This window comes from Cryptomeria japonica, unplaced genomic scaffold (genome assembly GCF_030272615.1).
Source record: "Cryptomeria japonica unplaced genomic scaffold, Sugi_1.0 HiC_scaffold_206, whole genome shotgun sequence".
Classification (NCBI taxonomy): domain Eukaryota; kingdom Viridiplantae; phylum Streptophyta; class Pinopsida; order Cupressales; family Cupressaceae; genus Cryptomeria; species Cryptomeria japonica.
In genome coordinates, this window is record NW_026729028.1 from 117,501 (window position 1) to 140,000 (window position 22,500).

Genomic DNA, 22,500 nt, shown 5'->3' on the forward strand with positions numbered 1-22,500 from the left:
GAAATGGCACAAGCACACACACACAAGCATCCTCGGAAGAGGACAGTTCGAGTGACAGGTCAAATCCAAGAGTTCCGAAGACTACCTCCAGGAACAATCGGGAACAAGACCGATTACAAGTCGTCGAGTCTGTTACTGGGCGAACACGAGATGCGCACAGGAAATCGATCAGCCCTCACAATGGCCCAAGGCCAGAGATCGGACTGCTACGATTTACCCCAACAATCATCGTGCCACTCTTCGCAGAGAGGTGATAGACGCCAACGAGCCCGCGCATAGCAATCGAGGTGTAAAAAGGGCGTTGAAGGCAGGAAGCCTGGACGAAAGAGGCTACGAGGTCACCTCGAAGCGGTCTAAGAATCGGGCGCACTTGGGGCGACTACCAGTGCCAACCCCTTATCCCGCGGTGCGTCCGACACACAGAAATTTCCAAGGCGGCCAAGGAGCCTCCCCGCATAGCAATCGGGGTGTGAGGTTACGGATGCAGCATTGATAGCAATCGAGGTGTGAGGCGAAGGATGCAGAAGTGAGAGCCGAGGGATGTAGCAGAGATAGCAATCGGGGTGTGTGATGCAGAAGAGATAGCAATCGAGGTGTGCGGTGGGAAGGGCCCAGCAGCCAGAATGCATGAAGCGACGGATGAAGCAGTGATGACAACCGGGCTGTGAGGAGAGGAGGGATGCAGCCAAGAAAGCAATCAGGGCTCGAGGCAAGGGATGCATCAAGGATAGCAATCATGTTGTGAGGCGAGATTCCAAAGGCTAAACGTGAGAGGCTGCAGGGTCGACTCAGAGAGGTCTATGCATGTGAGAGGCTGAAAGCAAGGTCGACTCGGAGCGGTCTATGCATCGGGCGCGCTTGGGGCGACTACCAGTGCCAACCCCTTATCCCGCGACGCGTCCGACAAAGAGAACGTTCCAAGGCGGCAGAGGAGGTTACCAGCCGAAGGATGCAGTAGCAATAACAGGTATAGTTCCGCGGCGGCCGAGAAGACTCACCGCATAGGAATCGGGATGCGAGGCGAGGGATGCGGCGGGAAGGCCCCGACGGCTAAACGGAAGAGGCTGCAGGGCCGCCTCGGAATGGTCCAAGCATCGGATGCGATTGGGACGACTACCAGTGCCAACCCCTTATCCCGCGATGCGTCCGATACACAGATAGTTCCAAGGCGGCCGAGGAGCCTCACCGCATATCAATCGGGGTGCGAGGCGAGGGATGGGGCGGGAAGGCCCCAACGGCTAGACGGAAGAGGCTTCAGGGCCACCTCGGAATGGTCCAAGCATCGGACGCGCTTGGGGCGACTGCCAGTGCCAACCCCTTATCCCGCGATGCGTCCGATACACAGATGGTTCCAAGGCGGCCGAGGAGCCTCACCGCATAGCAATCGGGGGTGCGAGGCGAGGGATGGGGCGGGAAGGCCCCAACGGCTAGACGGAAGAGGCTTCAGGGCCGCCTAGGAATGGTCCAAGCATCGGACACGCTTGGGGCGACTACCAGTGACAGCCCCCTATCCCGCGATGCGTCCGATACGAAGATGGTTCCAAGGCGGCCGAGGAGCCTCACCGCATAGCAATCGGGGTGCGAGGTGGGGGATGCGGCGAGATGGCCCCAACGGCTAGACGGAAGAGGCCACAGGGCCGCGTCGGAATAGTCCAAGCATCGGACGCGCTTGGGGCGACTACCAGTGACAACCCCTTATCCCGCGATGCGTCCGATACGAAGATAGTTCCAAGGCGGCCGAGGAGCCTCACCGCATAGCAATCGGGGTGCGAGGTGGGGGATGCGGCGAGATGGCCCCAACGGCTAGACGGAAGAGGCTGCAGGGCCGCCTCGGAATAGTCCAAGCATCGGACGCGCTTGGGGCCACTACCAGTGACAACCCCTTATCCCGCGATGCGTCCGATACGAAGATAGTTCCAAGGCGGCCGAAGAGCCTCACCGCATAGCAATCGGGGTGCGAGGTGGGGGATGCGGCGAGATGGCCCCAACGGCTAGACGGAAGAGGCCACAGGGCCGCCTCGGAATAGTCCAAGCATCGGACGCGCTTGGGGCGACTACCAGTGACAACCCCTTATCCCGCGATGCGTCCGATACGAAGATAGTTCCCAGGCGGCCGAGGAGCCTCACCGCATAGCAATCGGGGTGCGAGGCGAGGGATGCGGCGAGATGGCCCCAAAGGCTAGACGGAAGAGGCTGCAGGGCTGCCTCGGAATAGTCCAAGCATCGGACGCGCTTGGGGCGACTACCACTGCCAACCCCTTATCCCGCGATGCGTCCGATACACAGATAGTTCCGAGGCGGCCGAGGAGGTGGGGGATGCAGCGAGATGGCCCCAACGGCTAGACGGAAGAGGCTGCAGGGCCGCCTCGGAATAGTCCAAGCATCGGACGCGCTTGGGGCGACTACCAGTGACAACCCCTTATCCCGCGATGCGTCCGATACACAGATAGTTCCGAGGCGGCCAAGGAGCCTCACCGCATAGCAATCGTGGTGCGAGGTGGGGGATGCGGCGAGATGGCCCCAACGGCTAGACGGAAGAGGCTGCAGGGCCGCCTCGGAATGGTCCAAGCATCGGATGCGCTTGGGGCGACTACCACTGCCAACCCCTTATCCCGCGATGCGTCCGATACACAGATAGTTCCAAGGCGGCCGAGGAGCCTCACAGCATAGCAATCAGGGTGCGAGGCGAGGGATGCGGCGAGAAAGCCCCAACGGCTAGAGGGAAGAGGCTTCAGGTCCGCCTCGGAATGGTCCAAGCATCGGACGTGCTTGGGGCGACTACCAGTGACAACCCCTTATCCCGCGACGCGTCCGATACACAGATAGTTCCAAGGCGGCCGAGGAGCCTCACCGCATAGCAATCGGGGTGCGAGGCGAGGGATGCGGCGAGAAGGACCCAACGGCTACACGGAAGAGGCTTCGGGGCCGCCTCGGAATGGTCCAAGCATCGGACGCGCTTGGGGCGACTACCAGTGACAACCCCTTATCCCGCGACGCGTCCGATACACAGATAGTTCCAAGGCGGCCGAGGAGCCTCACCGCATAGCAATCGGGGTGCGAGGCGAGGGATGCGGCGAGAAGGACCCAACGGCTAGACGGAAGAGGCTTCGGGGCCGCCTCGGAATGGTCCAAGCATCGGACGCGCTTGGGGCGACTACCAGTGACAACCCCTTATCCCGCGACGCGTCCGATACACAGATAGTTCCAAGGCGGCCGAGGAGCCTCACCGCATAGCAATCGGGGTGCGAGGCGAGGGATGCGGCGAGAAGGACCCAACGGCTAGACGGAAGAGGCTTCGGGTCCGCCTCGGAATGGTCCAAGCATCGGACGCGCTTGGGGCGACTACCAGTGACAACCCCTTATCCCGCGACGCGTCCGATACACAGATAGTTCCAAGGCGGCCGAGGAGCCTCACCGCATAGCAATCGGGGTGCGAGGCGAGGGATGCGGCGAGAAGGACCCAACGGCTAGACGGAAGAGGCTTCGGGTCCGCCTCGGAATGGTCCAAGCATCGGACGCGCTTGGGGCGACTACCAGTGACAACCCCTTATCCCGCGACGCGTCCGATACACAGATAGTTCCAAGGCGGCCGAGGAGCCTCACCGCATAGCAATCGGGGTGCGAGGCGAGGGATGCGGCGAGAAGGACCCAACGGCTAGACGGAAGAGGCTTCGGGTCCGCCTCGGAATGGTCCAAGCATCGGACGCGCTTGGGGCGACTACCAGTGACAACCCCTTATCCCGCGACGCGTCCGATACACAGATAGTTCCGAGGCGGCCGAGGAGCCTCACCGCATAGCAATCGGGGTGCGAGGCGAAGGATGCGGCGAGAAGGACCCAACGGCTAGACGGAAGAGGCTTCGGGTCCGCCTCGGAATGGTCCAAGCATCGGACGCGCTTGGGGCGACTACCAGTGACAACCCCTTATCCCGCGACGCGTCCGATACACAGATAGTTCCAAGGCGGCCGAGGAGCCTCACCGCATAGCAATCGGGGTGCGAGGCGAGGGATGCGGCGAGAAGGACCCAACGGCTAGACGGAAGAGGCTTCAGGGCCGCCTCGGAATGGTCCAAGCATCGAACGCGCTTGGGGCGACTACCAGTGACAACCCCTTATCCCGCGACGCGTCCGATACACAGATAGTTCCGAGGCGGCCGAGGAGCCTCACCGCATAGCAATCGGGGTGCGAGGCGAGGGATGCGGCGAGAAGGACCCAACGGCTAGACGGAAGAGGCTTCAGGGCCGCCTCGGAATGGTCCAAGCATCGGACGCGCTTGGGGCGACTACCAGTGACAACCCCTTATCCCGCGACGCGTCCGATACACAGATAGTTCCGAGGCGGCCGAGGAGCCTCACCGCATAGCAATCGGGGTGCGAGGCGAGGGATGCGGCGAGAAGGACCCAACGGCTAGACGGAAGAGGCTTCAGGGCCGCCTCGGAATGGTCCAAGCATCGGACGCGCTTGGGGCGACTACCAATGACAACCCCTTATCCCGCGACGCGTCCGATACACAGATAGTTCCGAGGCGGCCGAGGAGCCTCACCGCATAGCAATCGGGGTGCGAGGCGAGGGATGCGGCGAGAAGGACCCAACGGCTAGACGGAAGAGGCTTCAGGGCCGCCTCGGAATGGTCCAAGCATCGGACGCGCTTGGGGCGACTACCAGTGACAACCCCTTATCCCGCGACGCGTCCGATACACAGATAGTTCCGAGGCGGCCGAGGAGCCTCACCGCATAGCAATCGGGGTGCGAGGCGAGGGATGCGGCGAGAAGGACCCAACGGCTAGACGGAAGAGGCTTCAGGGCCGCCTCGGAATGGTCCAAGCATCGGACGCGCTTGGGGCGACTACCGTTGCCAACCCCTTATCCCGCGATGCGTCTGATACACAGATAGTTCCGAGGCGGCCGAGGAGCCTCACCGCATAGCAATCGGGTTGCGAGGCAGATTATTGGGAAGGGAACCCCCTGGGATGCGGCTCAAGCAGTGCCCAAAGGGACTGGAATGCGGAATCACATCGAGAGACCCAAATGCTATACGAGGGCTCAAATCGAATTATCGATTTGGCCACGACATGGACGCATCGGAACGACTACCTTTGCCGAACCACTCGCAATTGCATCCATACCGAAACCAATAGACATTTCCGTTAGAGCCCTCGCATAGCATTCGGGAATCTCGCATGCCCCTCTAAATCGACCAATGCTGGCGCTCAATGAAAATCCGAGCGCTACCACCGTTCGAGCGCCAGCATTGGTCGAGTTAGAGGGGCACGGGGGAGAATGCTCCAGTCAACACCTCCCCTATATAAGTTATTTGTCCGATTCTCGCACAACCGTAGTCTGCCTCGTCGAATCAAACAACGGTCCCAGATTCCGACTTCCGTTCCGTAGAGACCCAAAAGCTAGATGGAGGCTCGCAAGAAAGAGAGTCGGCGCATAGCAATCGGGTTTCTCGAACGTTTAGGGACCGAGCTCACTTGCGGATAGGGCAAAATCCGCCAAGCAACCCAAAAGCTAGACGGGGGCTCGAATCGAATCGCCTAGGCGGCCACAACAACGACGTGTTGGATCGACTACCAGTGCCAAACCATTCAGCAAGACTAGTCTGTGTCGAGGCCGGATAGAGATTCTCAGAGAGCGCCCGCATAGCATTTAGGAGACCTGCCGCGTCCCTCACACTCGACAAATGGTGGTGCACGTTTATAAATCCGAGCGATCCCAACCCTTTCAAGCACCAACATCGGTCGAGATAGAGGGGCACGGAGGGGGCTGCGTGAGACAACACAGTCCCCTATATAAGTTATTTGTCCGATTCTCACACATCCGAAGAATGGTCATCAAATCGGACAACAGCCCAAACTTCCGACTTCCGTCCCAGAAAGCCCAAGAGCTATCTAAAACGTTCATGGCCGGAACTCGATCGCGGCTATACCAGTCCGCCAAGCAACCCAAAAGCTAGACTGGAGCTCTAGTCGAATCACCTCTGTGGCCATTGCAAGGACGTGTTGGAGCGACTACCATTGCCGAACCATTCCGCAGGTCGAGTCCATACCAAGGCCGCATAGAGATTCACGATGAGCTCCTGCATAGCAATCAGGAGACTTGCCGTGTCCATCACAATCGATAAATCCTGGTGCAAGATTTTTGCATCCGAGCGCTCCAACCAGTCGAGCACCAGCATCAATCGACATAAACGGGCACGGGGGGAGGATGCTCGAGAACACTACCTCCCCTATATAAGTTATTTGTCCGATTCTCAAGCAGCCGAAGTCTGGTCATCGAATCGGGTCAAAGACCACAACTTCCGACTTTACCCACAATGCAAGTCATCGAATCGAACATCGGCCCCCGAGTCGGACTCCATGCGTATGTCAGGTCATCGGACCCAAATTCCGCCTTCCTGCGCATGGCGGGCCATCAATATCAACTCGGTCATCGGACCCAAACTCCGCCTTTTTGCGTATGGCACGCCTTCAAATCGGTCATCGGACCCAAATTCCGCCTTCCTGTGCATGGCGGGCCATCAACATCAACTCGGTCATCGGACCCAAATTCCGCCTTTCTGCGCATGGCACGCCATCAACTCGGTCATCGGACCCAAATTCCGCCTTCCTGCGCATGGCAGGTCATCGGACACAAATTCAGACCTCGCCAATATGCCTACGTATCGAATCGGTCATCGGACCCAACTTCCGACTTCATCCATACTGTAGGGTCTTTGAGGTTGGCGCGGTGCGCTCAACCCAGGGAGTCGACCCATCGAAGCATACACCTCCCCTATATAAGCTATTTGTCCGATTCCCACACCTGTGTAGTTTGCACCTCTGACCAGGACATCGACCCCAACTTCCGAACTCGACTGCAACGACGGCACCAGCGCCTTGGTGCGCACCTTGCGACGCACAGTCCCAACATTCGCCTTCCTGCACATGGCAGGTCATCGGACCCAAATTCCGACCTCGCGAGTATGCCTACATATCGAATCGGTCATCGGACCCAACTTCCGACTTCATCCATACCGTAGGGTCTTTGAGGTTGGCGCGGTGCGCTCAACCCGGGGAGTCGACCCAACGAAGCATACACCTCCCCTATATAAGCTATTTGTCCGATTCCCACACCTGTGTAGTTTGCACCTCCGATCAAGACATCGACCCCAACTTCCGAACTCGCCTCCAACGACCGAACCAGCGCCTTGGTGCGCACCTTGCAACGCACAGTGCCAACATTCGCCTTCCTGCACGTGGCAGGTCATCGGACCCAAATTCCGACCTCGCGAGTATGCCTACATATCGAATCGGTCATCGGACCCAACTTCCGACTTCATCCATACCGTAGGGTCTTTGAGGTTGGCGCGGTGCGCTCAACCCGGGGAGTCGACCCAACGAAGCATACACCTCCCCTATATAAGCTATTTGTCCGATTCCCACACCTGTGTAGCTTGCACCTCCGATCAGGACATCGACCCCAACTTCCGAACTCGACTAAAAAGACCGCACCAGCGCCTTGGTGTGCACCTTGCAACGCACAGTGTCAACATTCGCCTTCCTGCACATGGCAGGTCATCGGACCCAAATTCCGACCTCATGAGCATACCTACTAATCGAATCGGTCATCGGACCCAACTTCCGACTTCATCCATACCGTAGGGTCTTTGAGGTTGGCGCGGTGCGCTCAACCTGGGGAGTCGACCCATCGAAGCATACACCTCCCCTATATAAGCTATTTGTCCGATTCCGACACCTGTGTAGTTTGCACCTCCGCTCAGGACATCGACCCCAACTTCCGAACTCGCCTGCAACGACCGAACCAGCGCCTTGGTGCGCACCAAAAGTGCGCACTTTTGGAGGGCACTTTTCTGCGCTCCAAAGGTGCGCACTTTTGGAGGGCACTTTTTGGAGGGCACTTTTCTGCGCTCCAAAGGTGCGCACTTTTGGAGGGCACTTTTTGGAGGGCACTTTTCTGCGCTCCAAAGGTGCGCACTTTTGGAGGGCACTTTTTGGAGGGCACTTTTCTGCGCTCCAAAGGTGCGCACTTTTGGAGGGCACTTTTTGGAGGGCACTTTTCTGCGCTCCAAAGGTGCGCACTTTTGGAGGGCACTTTTTGGAGGGCACTTTTCTGCGCTCCAAAGGTGCGCACTTTTGGAGGGCACTTTTTGGAGGGCACTTTTCTGCGCTCCAAAGGTGCGCACTTTTGGAGGGCACTTTTTGGAGGGCACTTTTCTGCGCTCCAAAGGTGCGCACTTTTGGAGGGCACTTTTTGGAGGGCACTTTTCTGCGCTCCAAAGGTGCGCACTTTTGGAGGGCACTTTTTGGAGGGCACTTTTCTGCGCTCCAAAGGTGCGCACTTTTGGAGGGCACTTTTTGGAGGGCACTTTTCTGCGCTCCAAAGGTGCGCACTTTTGGAGGGCACTTTTGTGCACTCCAAAGGTGCGCACTTTTGGAGGGCACTTTTCCTGTGCTCCAAAGGTGCACACCTAGGTGAGCACCTTCGACCACACCTTGTAGCACACCAAACTCTGACTTTCGACTTCATCCGCAATGCAGGGTCTTTGAGGTTGGCGCAATGCGCACAACCAGGGGAGTCGACCCATCAAACCCAACACCTCCCCTATATAAGCTATTTGTCTGATTCTCATACATGCGTAGCCTGCAGGAGCAATTAGGACATCGACCCCAACTTTCGGCTTCTAAACGAAAACAAGGTCTTTGAGGTTGGTGTAATGCGAACAACTAGGGGAGTCAACCCATCAAACCCAACACCTCCCCTATATAAGCTATTTGTCTGATTCTCATACATGTGTAGTCTACAGGAGCAATTAGGACATCGACCCCAACTTTTGACTTCTTAACGAAAACAAGGTCTTTGAGGTTGACGTAATGCGCACAACCAGGGGAGTCGACCCATCAAACCCAACACCTCCCCTATATAAGCTATTTGTCCGATTCTCATACATGTGTAGCCTGCAGGAGCCATTAGGACATTGACCCCAACTTTTGACTTCTTAACGAAAACAAGGTCTTTGAGGTTGGCGTAATGCGCACAACCAAGGGAGTTGACCCATCAAACCCAACACCTCCCCTATATAAGCTATTTGTCTGATTCTCATACATGTGTAGCCTGCAACAACGATTAGGACATCCACCCCAACTTCTGAATTCGTCTGCGTTGACCGCACCAAAGGTGCACGCCTTGGTGCTCACCAAAATCCGACTTCCGACTTCTTCTGCTATGCGGGGTCTTTGAGGTTGGCGCAGTGCGCACAACCAGGGGAGTCAACCCACCGAATGCAACACCTCCCCTATATAAGCTATTTGTCTGATTCTCATACATGCGTAGACTGCAGCAATGATTAGGACATCCACCCCAACTTTTGACTTCTTAAACAAGACAGGGTCTTTGAAGTTGGTGCAGTGCACACAACCAGGGGAGTCGACCCATCAAACGCAACACCTCCCCTATATAAAGCTATTTGTCCGATTCTCATACGTGTAGTCTGCAGCAGCGATTAGGACATCGACCCCAACTTCCGAATTCGTTTGCATTGACCGCACCAAAGGTGCACGCCTTGGTGTGCACCCTGGAGTGCACTTTGGTGCTCACCTCGGTGCACACTTTGGTGTGCACCTCGGTGTGCACCAAAGGTGCGCACCTTGGAGCGCACCAAAGGTGTACACTTTGGAGCGCACCACATAGGGTCTTTGAGAGGTTGGCGCAGTGCGCACACCAAGGTGGGTGTTGAGGTGCGTGCCGAGGTGGGTGGGTGCTAGGGTGCGCTCCATGGTGGGTGCCAGGGTGGGTGCGTGCTAGGGTGGATTCCAAAGAGGGTCATAGGGTGGGTGCCAAGGTGGGTTGGTGATATAGTGGGTTCAAAGGTGGGTACTAGGGTGGGTTCCAAGGTGGGTCACAAGTTGGGTGCCAGGATGCGTGGGTGTTAGGTTGGGTGCCAAGGTGGGCTCCTGCGTGGGTGGGTGCTAGGGTGGGTTTCAAGGTGGACGCGAGGGCGGGTGCCAAGGTGGGTAACAAGTTGGGTGTTAGGATGGGTGAGTGCTAGAGTGGGTGCCAAGGTGGGTGGGTGCTAAGGTGGATGCCAAGGTGGTTCACAGGGTGGGTGGGTTCTAGGGTGAGTTCCAAGGTGGGTCACAGGTTCAGTGCTAGGGTGGGTGTCAAGGCGGGTGTCGAGGTGCCTGGGTGCTAGGGTGTGGATGCCAATGTGGGTCATAGGGTGGGTACTAGGGTGGGCTGCAATGTGGGTGCCAAGGTGGGTAACATGCTCGGTGGGTTCTAAATTGGGTGCCAGGGTGGGTGTGCACCCACCTTGCCCGAGGTGGGTGCCAAGGTGCCAGTGTGGGTGGGTGCTAAGGTGGATGCCAAGGTGGGTGAGAAGGTGGGTGATAGGTTGAGTGGTAGGATGGGTGGGTGCCAAGATGGGTCACAGGGTGGGTGCAAGGGTGGGTAGGTGCTAGGGTTGGTGTCAGGGTGGGTGGGTGCTAGGTTGGGTTCCAAGGTGGGTGCGAGGGTGAGTGTCAAGGTGGGTCACAGGTTAGGTGCTAGGATGGGTGAGTGCTAGGGTGCAAAGGTGCCAGGGTGGGTGCTAGGATGGGTCGATGCTAGGGTGAGTGGCAAGGTGGGTCCACAAGTGTCAAGGTGGGTGCCGAGGTGGGTGCCAAGTCGGCGACTGCTATGGTGGATGCCAAGGTGGGTCACGGGGTGGGTGCCAAGTTGCTAGGTTGGGTTCCAAGGTGGGTGCCAACGTGGGTGCTAGGGTGCGTGGGTTAAAGGGTGTGTCACAACGTGGGTGCCAGGATGGGTGCGCACCCACACTGGCCAAGACGGGTGCGGGTGCAAGGTTGGGTTCCAAGCCCGGTCACAGGCTGGGTGCTAGGATGGGTGGGTGCCAAGGTGGGCACCAGGGTGGGTGCACCCACCCTGGCCAAGGTGGGTCACGGGGTGGGTCCTAGGGTGGGTAACGGGGTGGGTACTAAGGTGCGTGCCAAGGTGGGTCATAGGGTGGGTGCCAAGGTGGGCACCAGGGTGGGTGTGCACCAACCCTAGCCAGGGTAGGTCACGGGGTGGTTGTCGGGGTGGGCGTCAAGGAGCCAAGGTGGGTGGCAAGTAGCCAAGTTGCGTGCCAAGGTGGGTGTCGGGGTGGGTGCCAAGGATCCAAGGTGGGTGCCAAGGAACCAAGGTGGGTGTCTGGGTGGGTGCCGAGGTGGGAGCCAGGGTGGGTCCCAAGGTGAGTGCAAAGGTGGGTGCCAGGGTCAAGGTGAGTGCCAATGTGGGTTCCAAGGTGCCAGGGTCAGGGTGAGTGCCAATGTGGGTTCAAAGGTGCTAAGTTGGGTGCGAGGTTGGGTGCGAGGGTGGGTGGGTGCCAAGGTGTGCTAGGTGGAAGCCCGGGTGGGTCGGCATCCCATGGGTGTCGAGTTGGGTGCCTGATGGGTGCTTCTTGTCAAGTTTTAGTCGTCGGGACTCATTTCGAGCCTTAGAGGTCGTTTCTTGTCCGGTTGCCCTGTCTTCGACCTGGGAACCCAATTTTGGTCCTCGGGTCCCATTTTTTTTTGTCTCGCATCCCACTTTTGGCCTGTGGCCTTTTCGGGGTCGATTCTCGTTTTGGGCATCAGAGCATGTTTCTTCTCCTAAAACCCAATATTTGTTTATTAAGTCTCGGAACACATTTTTGTTCTCGTGGACCCATCATGGGTCTTGGAACGCATTTGTGGTCCTTGGGTCCCATTTTGCATCCCGAAACTTGTGTTTTGGTGCTTGATCCCTATTTTGGGTGCCCACCTTGCACCAAGTGCGCACCCGGGGCAAACCGAGCGCCTTGGTGCACCGGGGCAAGATCGAGCGTGCACCCGAGGCGCCCCGAACATGCACCAAGGTGCACTCGGCCCACATGTGAGCGCAGGTCGTTGCGCCCGAGGTGGTGTGTGGGCACCGCGTTGCAGACGGGACACTGCACGCACACGACGCCCCCTCCAGGTGCATGCACGTAGGCCGGGCCGGGTGCACACCCGACGCCCTAGCAAGGTGCGCGCACCCGGGCAGGGCTCACACTTGGCGAACGGGGCGCACTTCGCGAGGGAGGGTGTGCACCTCGACGGGGGTGGGTGGCCGGGGTGGATTCGCACGTGGGTCGCGGTTTGCTAAGTACACACTGCGACAAGCTCATAACGGGTGCGATCATACCAGCATTAGTGCACCGGATCCCATCAGAACTCCGCAGTTAAGCGCGCTTGGGCCGGAGTAGTACTGGGATGGGTGACCTCCCGGGAAGTCCCGGTGTTGCACCCTTTTTTAGTTTTTCGCCGGGCGTCGCAATGCTATTTGAATAAACCTTTTGCCCGTTTGCGTTCTCGTCGGGGCCGGGCCGGGCCGGGGTGCGCTGCCCGCACTACCGCGCGCGCGGGGGCGACACCGAGCGCGCACCCGAGGCGCCCCGAGCACACAGGCCACGGTGCAACCCGGGCGTTGTGCGCGCACCCCGGTGCGCCCGAGGTGCTGCGCGCGCACCCAGGTGAAATCGGTGTGCACCTCGGCCAGTGCGCGCTCGGTCGAGTCGCGCACGTTGGCCAAGGTGCACGGTGATGTTTCTTACTCTAAGGTTCCGCACCAGACGCCCGGGACAGGTGAGCGAAGCTGGGCGGGGCCGGGTGCGCGGCCGGGGCAGGTGCACGCAGCTGGAGAGAGCTTTGGAGCACACTTCGGAGCGCACCAATGATGCGCTCCATTCAAAAGTTTCCTGAAAAGGCAAAAAAAGTTGAGATTATAGAATTTCCCACTTGAGAGATTGTAAAAAAAAAAAATTTAAAATGAAGGAAACGCGGGTGCCAAGGTGTGCGCAGCCCAGCCAAGGTGTGCGCACCAAGGCGCCCACCCTGGCGAAGGTGCACGCAAGGTGCGCACCCGAGGCAAACCGGACAATTAACCCAACTTTCGACTTCGCGCGCACCTTGGAGCGCACTTCGGAGCGCTCCTTGGTGCGCACCAATCTTGGGCACCTCGGAGTGCACCATGGCGCCCACCAAGGTGCGCACCCGGGGCAAACCGAGCTCCGACTTCGTGCGCACCTTGGAGCGCACGAAAGGTGCGCACCATGGCGCCCACCAAGGTGCGCAGCCCAGCCAAGGCGTGCGCATCAAGGTGCGCACCCTGGCGAAGGTGCGCACCCGGGGCAAACCGAGCTCCGACTTCGTGCGCACCTTGGAGCGCACAAAAGGTGCGCAACCCAGCCAAGGTGTGCGCACCCCGGTCAAACCGAGCTCCGAATCGTGCGCACCAGAGGTGCACGCCATCGTGCGCACCTTGGAGCACACTTCGGAGCCCTCCTTGGTGCGCGCCGATGTTGCGCACCTCGGAGCGCACCCGGGGAAAACAATGCAATTAACCCGACTTTCGACTTCGTGGGCACCTCGGAGCGCTCTCGGGTTCGCACCTCGGAGCACACCGAGGTGCGCACCTTTGATGCGCTGCCTTCACCAATTTCCAGAAAAGGCAAGAAAACATTGAGAAGGTGTGCGCACCGAGGTGCCCACCCTGGCGAAGGTGCACGCGAGGTGCGCACCCGGGGCAAACCGGGCTCCGACTTCGTGCACGCCGCACCTTGGAGCACACTTCGGAGCGCTCCTTGGTGCGCACCAGGGCGCGCAACCCAGCCGAGGTGCCCACCCCGGCGAAGGTGCACGCGAGGTGCGCACCCGGGGCAAACCGGGCTCCGACTTCGTGCACGCCATGGTGCCCACCGCGGCGAAGGTGCACGCGAGGTGCGCACCCGGGGCAAACCGGGCTCCGACTTCGTGCACGCCGCACCTTGGAGCACACTTCGGAGCGCTCCTTGGTGCGCACCATGGTGCCCACCAGGGCGCGCAACCCCGCCGAAGGTGCACGCGAGGTGCACACCCGGGGCAAACCGGGCTCCGACTTCGTGCACGCCGCACCTTGGAGCACACTTCGGAGCGCTCCTTGGTGCGCACCATGGTGCCCACCAGGGCGCGCAACCCCGCCGAAGGTGCACGCGAGGTGCGCACCCGGGGCAAACCGGGCTCCGACTTCGTGCACGCCATGGTGCGCACCGCGGCGAAGGTGCGCACCCGGGGCAAACCGGGCTCCGACTTCGTGCACGCCGCACCTTGGAGCACACTTCGGAGCGCTCCTTGGTGCGCACCAGGGCGCGCAACCCAGCCGAGGTGCCCACCCCGGCGAAGGTGCACGCGAGGTGCGTACCCGGGGCAAACCGGGCTCCGACTTCGTGCACGCCGCACCTTGGAGCACACTTCGGAGCGCTCCTTGGTGCGCACCATGGTGCCCACCAGGCCGCGCAACCCAGCCAAGGTGTGCGCACCAAGGTGCACGCGAGGTGCGCACCCGGGGCAAACCGGGGTCCGACTTCGTGCACGCCGCACCTTGGAGCACACATCGGGGCGCTCCCGGGTTCGCACCGGCGTTGCGCACCGTGGTGGGCACCTCGGAGCACACCAAGGTGGGCAGCGAGGTGCGCACCTTTGATGCGATGCCTTCACTAATTTCCATAAAAGGCAAAAAAAAAACGAGATTTTAAAATTTCCGTTTTGAAAGATAGTGAGAAAAAGGGAATGCTGGTGCCATCTTGAGCCCGCCCTGGTGCGCAGCCCAGCCAAGGTGTGCGCACCAAGGTGCCCACCCTGGCGAAGGTGCGCGCCCGGGCAATTAATCCAACTTCCAACTTCGCGCGCGCCAGGGTGGGAGCGCACCCAACAACCGGGCCTGGGAAGAGCCAATGCGAGAAACCCCACCAAACGCTCTGACAAAAAAAGAGGGGGCGCTCCAGTAACCCCGCTTCGGAGCGCACCCTGGGCAAACCCAGCCAAGGTGCCCACCCCGGCCAAGGTGCAGGCGAGGTGCGCACCCGGGGCAAACCGGGCTCCGACAACGTGCACGCCGCACCTTGGAGCACACTTCGTAGCGCTCCCGGGTGCGCACCTCAGAGCACACCAAGGTGGGCAGCGAGGTGCGCACCTTTGATGCGCTGCCTTCACTAATTTCCAGAAAAGGCAAAAAAAAAAGGAGATTTTAAAATTTCCGTTTTGAAAGATAGTGAAAAAAACGGAACGCGCGTGCCATCTTGAGCCCGCCCTGGTGCGCAGCCCAGGTAAGGTGCCCACCCTGGCAAAGGTGCGCACCCGGGCAATTAACCCTACTTCCGACTTCGTGCGCGCCAGGGTGGCAACCGGGCCTCGGAAGAGCCAATGCGAGAAACCCCACCAAACGCTCCGACAAAAAAAGAGGCGGCGCTCCAATAACCCCGCTTCGGAGCGCAGCCGGGGCAAACCCAGCCAAGGTGCCCACCCCGACGAAGGTGCACGCGAGGTGCGCACCCGGGGCAAACCGGGCTCCGACAACGTGCACGCAGCACCTTGGAGCACACTTCGAAGCACTCCCGGGTGCCCACCGGCGTTGCGCACCGTGGTGGGCAGCGAGGTGCGCACCTTTGATGCGCTGCCTTCACTAATTTCCAGAAAAAGGCAAAAAAAAATGAGATTTTAAAATTTCCGTTTTGAAAGATAGTGAAAAAAAAGGAACGCGGGTGCCATCTTGAGCCCGCCCTGGTGCGCAGCCCAGGCAAGGCATGCGCACCAAGGTGCCCACCCGAGGTGCACACCCGGGGCAAACCGGGCTCCGACTTCGTGCAGGCCGCACCTTGGAGCACACTTCGGAGCGCTCCTTGGTGCGCACCATGGTGCCCACCAGGGCGCGCAACCCAGCCAAGGTCTGCACACCAAGGTGCCCACCCCGGCGAAGGTGCACGCGAGGTGCGCACCCGGGGCAAACCGGGCTCCGACTTCGTGCACGCCATGGTGCCCACCGCGGCGAAGGTGCACGCGAGGTGCGCACCCGGGGCAAACCGGGCTCCGACTTCGTGCACGCCGCACCTTGGAGCACACTTCGGAGCGCTCCTTGGTGCGCACCATGGTGCCCACCAGGGCGCGCAACCCAGCCAAGGTGTGCGCACCAAGGTGCACGCGAGGTGCGCACCCGGGGCAAACCGGGGTCCGACTTCGTGCACGCCGCACCTTGGAGCACACATCGGAGCGCTCCCAGGTTCGCACCAGCGTTGCGCACCTTTGATGCGCTGCCTTCACTAATTTCAAGAAAAGGCAAAAAAAAACGAGATTTTAAAATTTCCGTTCTGAAAGATAGTGAAAAAAACGGAACGCGGGTGCCATCTTGAGCCCTTCCTGGTGCGCAGCCCAGGCAAGTTGTGCGCACCAAGGTGCCCACCCTGGCGGAGGTGCGCGCCCGGGGCAATCCGGGCTCCGACTTCGTGCACTGCATGGTGCCCACCAAGGCGCGCAACCCAGCCAAGGTGCCCACCGCAGCGAAGGTGCACGCGAGGTGCGCACCCGAGGTGCACACCCGGGGCAAACCGGGCTCCGACTTCGTGCACGCCGCACCTTGGAGCACACTTCAGAGCGCTCCTTGGTGCGCACCAGGGCGCGCAACCCAGCCGAGGTGCCCACCCCGGCGAAGGTGCACGCGAGGTGCGCACCCGGGGCAAACCGGGCTCCGACTTCGTGCACGCCATGGTGCCCACCGCGGCGAAGGTGCGCACCCGGGGCAAACCGGGCTCCGACTTCGTGCACGCCGCACCTTGGAGCACACTTCGGAGCGCTCCTTGGTGCGCACCATGGTGCCCACCAGGCCGCGCAACCCAGCCAAGGTGTGCGCACCAAGGTGCACGCGAGGTGCGCACCCGGGGCAAACCGGGGTCCGACTTCGTGCACGCCGCACCTTGGAGCACACATCGGGGCGCTCCCGGGTTCGCACCGGCGTTGCGCACCGTGGTGGGCACCTCGGAGCACACCAAGGTGGGCAGCGAGGTGCGCACCTTTGATGCGATGCCTTCACTAATTTCCATAAAAGGCAAAAAAAAAACGAGATTTTAAAATTTCCGTTTTGAAAGATAGTGAGAAAAAGGGAATGCTGGTGCCATCTTGAGCCCGCCCTGGTGCGCAGCCCAGCCAAGGTTTGCGCACCAAGGTGCCCACCCTGGCGAAGGTGCGCGCCCGGGCAATTAACCCAACTTCCAACTTCGCGCGCGCCAGGGTGGGAGCGCACCCAACAACCGGGCCTGGGAAGAGCCAATGCGAGAAACCCCACCAAACTCTCTGACAAAAAAAGAGGGGGCGCTCCAGTAACCCCGCTTCGGAGCGCACCCTGGGCAAACCCAGCCAAGGTGCCCACCCCGGCCAAGGTGCAGGCGAGGTGCGCACCCGGGGCAAACCGGGCTCCGACAACGTGCACGCCGCACCTTGGAGCACACTTCGTAGCGCTCCCGGGTGCGCACCTCAGAGCACACCAAGGTGGGCAGCGAGGTGCGCACCTTTGATGCGCTGCCTTCACTAATTTCCAGAAAAGGCAAAAAAAAAAGGAGATTTTAAAATTTCCGTTTTGAAAGATAGTGAAAAAAACGGAACGCGCGTGCCATCTTGAGCCCGCCCTGGTGCGCAGCCCAGGTAAGGTGCCACCCTGGCAAAGGTGCGCACCCGGGCAATTAACCCTACTTCCGACTTCGTGCGCGCCAGGGTGGCAACCGGGCCTCGGAAGAGCCAATGCGAGAAACCCCACCAAACGCTCCGACAAAAAAAGAGGCGGCGCTCCAATAACCCCGCTTCGGAGCGCAGCCGGGGCAAACCAAGCCAAGGTGCCCACCCCGACGAAGGTGCACGCGAGGTGCGCACCCGGGGCAAACCGGGCTCCGACAACGTGCACGCAGCACCTTGGAGCACACTTCGAAGCACTCCCGGGTGCCCACCGGCGTTGCGCACCGTGGTGGGCAGCGAGGTGCGCACCTTTGATGCGCTGCCTTCACTAATTTCCAGAAAAAGGCAAAAAAAAATGAGATTTTAAAATTTCCGTTTTGAAAGATAGTGAAAAAAAAGGAACGCGGGTGCCATCTTGAGCCCGCCCTGGTGCGCAGCCCAGGCAAGGCATGCGCACCAAGGTGCCCACCCGAGGTGCACACCCGGGGCAAACCGGGCTCCGACTTCGTGCAGGCCGCACCTTGGAGCACACTTCGGAGCGCTCCTTGGTGCGCACCATGGTGCCCACCAGGGCGCACCCGAGGCAAACCGGGCTCCGACTTCGTGCACGCCGCACCTTGGAGCACACATCGGAGCGCTCCCAGGTTCGCACCAGCGTTGCGCACCTTTGATGCGCTGCCTTCACTAATTTCCAGAAAAGGCAAAAAAAAACGATATTTTAAAATTTCCGTTCTGAAAGATAGTGAAAAAAACGGAACGCGGGTGCCATCTTGAGCCCTTCCTGATGCGCAGCCCAGGCAAGTTGTGCGCACCAAGGTGCCCACCCTGGCGGAGGTGCGCGCCCGGGGCAAACCGGGCTCCGACTTCGTGCACTGCATGGTGCCCACCAAGGCGCGCAACCCAGCCAAGGTGCCCACCGCAGCGAAGGTGCACGCGAGGTGCGCACCCGAGGTGCACACCCGGGGCAAACCGGGCTCCGACTTCGTGCACGCCGCACCTTGGAGCACACTTCAGAGCGCTCCTTGGTACGCACCAGGGCGCGCAACCCAGCCAAGGTGCTCACCCCGGCGAAGGTGCACGCGAGGTGCGCACCCGGGGCAAACCGGGCTCGGACTTCGTGCACGCCGCACCTTGGAGCACACATCGGAGCGCTCCCGGGTTCGCACCAGCATTGCGCACCTTTGATGCGCTGCCTTCACTAATTTCCAGAAAAGGCAAAAAAAAGAAAAAAATGAGATTTTAAAATTTCCGTTTTGAAAGATAGTGAAAAAAACGGAACGCGGGTGCCATCTTGAGCCCGCCCTGGTGTGCAGCCCAGGCAAGTTGTGCGCACCAAGGCACCCACCCTGGCCAAGGTGGGTCACGGGGTGGGTCCTAGGGTGGGTAACGGGGTGGGTACTAAGGTGCGTGCCAAGGTGGGTCATAGGGTGGGTGCCAAGGTGGGCACCAGGGTGGGTGTGCACCAACCCTAGCCAGGGTAGGTCACGGGGTGGTTGTCGGGGTGGGCGTCAAGGAGCCAAGGTGGGTGGCAAGTAGCCAAGTTGCGTGCCAAGGTGGGTGTCGGGGTGGGTGCCAAGGATCCAAGGTGGGTGCCAAGGAACCAAGGTGGGTGTCTGGGTGGGTGCCGAGGTGGGAGCCAGGGTGGGTCCCAAGGTGAGTGCAAAGGTGGGTGCCAGGGTCAAGGTGAGTGCCAATGTGGGTTCCAAGGTGCCAGGGTCAGGGTGAGTGCCAATGTGGGTTCAAAGGTGCTAAGTTGGGTGCGAGGTTGGGTGCGAGGGTGGGTGGGTGCCAAGGTGTGCTAGGTGGAAGCCCGGGTGGGTCGGCATCCCATGGGTGTCGAGTTGGGTGCCTGATGGGTGCTTCTTGTCAAGTTTTAGTCGTCGGGACTCATTTCGAGCCTTAGAGGTCGTTTCTTGTCCGGTTGCCCTGTCTTCGACCTGGGAACCCAATTTTGGTCCTCGGGTCCCATTTTTTTTTGTCTCGCATCCCACTTTTGGCCTGTGGCCTTTTCGGGGTCGATTCTCGTTTTGGGCATCAGAGCATGTTTCTTCTCCTAAAACCCAATATTTGTTTATTAAGTCTCGGAACACATTTTTGTTCTCGTGGACCCATCATGGGTCTTGGAACGCATTTGTGGTCCTTGGGTCCCATTTTGCATCCCGAAACTTGTGTTTTGGTGCTTGATCCCTATTTTGGGTGCCCACCTTGCACCAAGTGCGCACCCGGGGCAAACCGAGCGCCTTGGTGCACCGGGGCAAGATCGAGCGTGCACCCGAGGCGCCCCGAACATGCACCAAGGTGCACTCGGCCCACATGTGAGCGCAGGTCGTTGCGCCCGAGGTGGTGTGTGGGCACCGCGTTGCAGACGGGACACTGCACGCACACGACGCCCCCTACAGGTGCACGCACGTAGGCCGGGCCGGGTGCACACCCGACGCCCTAGCAAGGTGCGCGCACCCGGGCAGGGCTCACACTTGGCGAACGGGGCGCACTTCGCGAGGGAGGGTGTGCACCTCGACGGGGGTGGGTGGCCGGGGTGGATTCGCACGTGGGTCGCGGTTTGCTAAGTACACACTGCGACAAGCTCATAACGGGTGCGATCATACCAGCGTTAGTGCACCGGATCCCATCAGAACTCCGCAGTTAAGCGCGCTTGGGCCGAAGTAGTACTGGGATGGGTGACCTCCCGGGAAGTCCCGGTGTTGCACCCTTTTTTAGTTTTTCGCCGGGCATCGCAATGCTATTTGAATAAACCTTTTGCCCGTTTGCGTTCTCGTCGGGGCCGGGCCGGGCCGGGGTGCGCTGCCCGCACTACCGCGCGCGCGGGGGCGACACCGAGCGCGCACCCGAGGCGCCCCGAGCACACAGGCCACGGTGCAACCCGGGCGTTGTGCGCGCACCCCGGTGCGCCCGAGGTGCTGCGCGCGCACCCAGGTGAAATCGGTGTGCACCTCGGCCAGTGCGCGCTCGGTCGAGTCGCGCACGTTGGCCAAGGTGCACGGTGATGTTTCTTACTCTAAGGTTCCGCACCAGACGCCCGGGACAGGTGAGCGAAGCTGGGCGGGGCCGGGTGCGCGGCCGGGGCAGGTGCACGCAGCTGGAGAGAGCTTTGGAGCACACTTCGGAGCGCACCAATGATGCGCTCCATTCAAAAGTTTCCTGAAAAGGCAAAAAAAGTTGAGATTATAGAATTTCCCACTTGAGAGATTGTAAAAAAAAAAAATTTAAAATGAAGGAAACGCGGGTGCCAAGGTGTGCGCAGCCCAGCCAAGGTGTGCGCACCAAGGCGCCCACCCTGGCGAAGGTGCACGCAAGGTGCGCACCCGAGGCAAACCGGACAATTAACCCAACTTTCGACTTCGCGCGCACCTTGGAGCGCACTTCGGAGCGCTCCTTGGTGCGCACCAATCTTGGGCACCTCGGAGTGCACCATGGCGCCCACCAAGGTGCGCACCCGGGGCAAACCGAGCTCCGACTTCGTGCGCACCTTGGAGCGCACGAAAGGTGCGCACCATGGCGCCCACCAAGGTGCGCAGCCCAGCCAAGGCGTGCGCATCAAGGTGCGCACCCTGGCGAAGGTGCGCACCCGGGGCAAACCGAGCTCCGACTTCGTGCGCACCTTGGAGCGCACAAAAGGTGCGCAACCCAGCCAAGGTGTGCGCACCCCGGTCAAACCGAGCTCCGAATCGTGCGCACCAGAGGTGCACGCCATCGTGCGCACCTTGGAGCACACTTCGGAGCCCTCCTTGGTGCGCGCCGATGTTGCGCACCTCGGAGCGCACCCGGGGAAAACAATGCAATTAACCCGACTTTCGACTTCGTGGGCACCTCGGAGCGCTCTCGGGTTCGCACCTCGGAGCACACCGAGGTGCGCACCTTTGATGCGCTGCCTTCACCAATTTCCAGAAAAGGCAAGAAAACATTGAGAAGGTGTGCGCACCGAGGTGCCCACCCTGGCGAAGGTGCACGCGAGGTGCGCACCCGGGGCAAACCGGGCTCCGACTTCGTGCACGCCGCACCTTGGAGCACACTTCGGAGCGCTCCTTGGTGCGCACCAGGGCGCGCAACCCAGCCGAGGTGCCCACCCCGGCGAAGGTGCACGCGAGGTGCGCACCCGGGGCAAACCAGGCTCCGACTTCGTGCACGCCATGGTGCCCACCGCGGCGAAGGTGCACGCGAGGTGCGCACCCGGGGCAAACCGGGCTCCGACTTCGTGCACGCCGCACCTTGGAGCACACTTCGGAGCGCTCCTTGGTGCGCACCATGGTGCCCACCAGGGCGCGCAACCCCGCCGAAGGTGCACGCGAGGTGCGCACCCGGGGCAAACCGGGCTCCGACTTCGTGCACGCCGCACCTTGGAGCACACTTCGGAGCGCTCCTTGGTGCGCACCATGGTGCCCACCAGGGCGCGCAACCCCGCCGAAGGTGCACGCGAGGTGCGCACCCGGGGCAAACCGGGCTCCGACTTCGTGCACGCCGCACCTTGGAGCACACTTCGGAGCGCTCCTTGGTGCGCACCAGGGCGCGCAACCCAGCCGAGGTGCCCACCCCGGCGAAGGTGCGTACCCGGGGCAAACCGGGCTCCGACTTCGTGCACGCCGCACCTTGGAGCACACTTCGGAGCGCTCCTTGGTGCGCACCATGGTGCCCACCAGGCCGCGCAACCCAGCCAAGGTGTGCGCACCAAGGTGCACGCGAGGTGCGCACCCGGGGCAAACCGGGGTCCGACTTCGTGCACGCCGCACCTTGGAGCACACATCGGGGCGCTCCCGGGTTCGCACCGGCGTTGCGCACCGTGGTGGGCACCTCGGAGCACACCAAGGTGGGCAGCGAGGTGCGCACCTTTGATGCGATGCCTTCACTAATTTCCATAAAAGGCAAAAAAAAAACGAGATTTTAAAATTTCCGTTTTGAAAGATAATGAGAAAAAGGGAATGCTGGTGCCATCTTGAGCCCGCCCTGGTGCGCAGCCCAGCCAAGGTGT

The 22,500-nt window shown here is 60.6% G+C and overlaps 2 non-coding genes across 2 annotated transcripts; both read left to right on the forward strand.

Annotated features, from left to right (window-relative positions):
• The first annotated feature begins 12,172 nt into the window (after positions 1-12,172).
• LOC131868419 (5S ribosomal RNA) lies at positions 12,173-12,291 on the forward strand. Its single transcript, XR_009366875.1, has one exon. It is a non-coding gene; the product is annotated as a 5S ribosomal RNA (ribosomal RNA).
• Positions 12,292-20,108: 7,817 nt separating this feature from the next.
• Positions 20,109-20,227, forward strand: LOC131868424 (5S ribosomal RNA). The gene has a single exon (XR_009366879.1). It is a non-coding gene; the product is annotated as a 5S ribosomal RNA (ribosomal RNA).
• Positions 20,228-22,500: the final 2,273 nt, after the last annotated feature.